Below are 1,334 nucleotides of genomic sequence, written 5' to 3' on the forward strand. Positions count from 1 at the left end.
CAAAGCTAGAGGTGGATATATTAAAAATAATGGCAAAAAGTCAAGATCGCTGTTTGACAAACAATACAAGCTTAAAACTGCGCTTGTTCATTTTTTTCAATTCTTTGGCAAAGCAGAAGGGTGGGGTGAAGTCACGGTGTTGCCACGTTTCCTTCTTTTCTTATGTCCACGGAGCAAATCTCCAGGGCCGCAGACCCTTCGACGGAAGCATTAGTTTACTCTTATATGAACGTATTGTCTGTGAAGAAAATTATAACGACGGTACTAACTGACGCATATCCAAATTTTCCGAAGCTGAGCCAGTGAGTGGCCCGCTTCATTATCTTATTATGTGCTTCAGTAAATCGCGCGACTGAAGTGGTCGGGCCTGCGGCCTGCGGCCCGACCATCGCCGCTGGCAGGCCAAGCAAGCAGCCCCGGCCTCTGCCGAACGGAGTTGCCGGTGGAGCGAAGCGGAGCTGGTAGGGCGGAAGAGCGGGCCCAGCTTATTTGCCGAGATGGAAACCAAAATCGGTGACCAGATCCCAGATGCGAAATTTGGGGTCAATTAGCCAAATGATTAATCAAAAGTAATTCATGGTCGCAGGCTGCGCGCCGCCACGCTGCTCTGTGCGCCCTTATAGGGAAGACCCGCACCCTGCTGGAGTTCCCCAACAGCGCACTGACCTTTGCGTTGCTGTTTGTGCCCGGCGTGTCAACCGTGCTTGTGGCCCGCGGAGCCTTTGATGGCTTCTGCCTTCCCTCCGTTCCCTACGTTGTCGTCTTCTACGCCCTGTGCCTAGGTGGCCAGCGCCTCGAGGACGCCACCGAGGAGTTGGCAGAGGCAGGCTACGCCGCGTGCGGGCAAAGTCCGCTGGATCGCGAAAACGGGTAAAGATGGAAGGAGCAGGCGCTCAATTAGAGTGTGTCCGAATTCTCCAATGTGTCGACACAAGTTGTGTCGAGGAGTGGAGCGGAGTAGCGTGAGCGGCCAATCCGACCAATCACGGCTCACTCGACACTACTCCGCTCCACTCCTCCTCGACACAACTTGTGCCGAGAAGTGTCGACACATTGGAGAATTCGGACACACTCTTAGTAACCAGAATGAGTAAATGTATTCAAGTTAGACTGCTCGTGCCTACGACCTCGTCCGATTGGGCTGACGTTAGGTGGACATGTTCCTCAATTGGATCTAAAAACACTTCGTGTAAACTGCGAAACGAACCCCTAATGATGAAAACTAAATTATACATCCTAATGTTAACAAAGAAGTTAACATTTTCAGTTGTACGGGATGTAACAGCGTTGTAAGTTAGCCTATGCTCTCAGCCCATGTCTTGCGTCATGGCCCC

Source organism: Frankliniella occidentalis, unplaced genomic scaffold (assembly GCF_000697945.3).
Source record: "Frankliniella occidentalis isolate FOCC.00 unplaced genomic scaffold, Focc_3.1 Scaffold132, whole genome shotgun sequence".
NCBI classification, from domain to species: domain Eukaryota; kingdom Metazoa; phylum Arthropoda; class Insecta; order Thysanoptera; family Thripidae; genus Frankliniella; species Frankliniella occidentalis.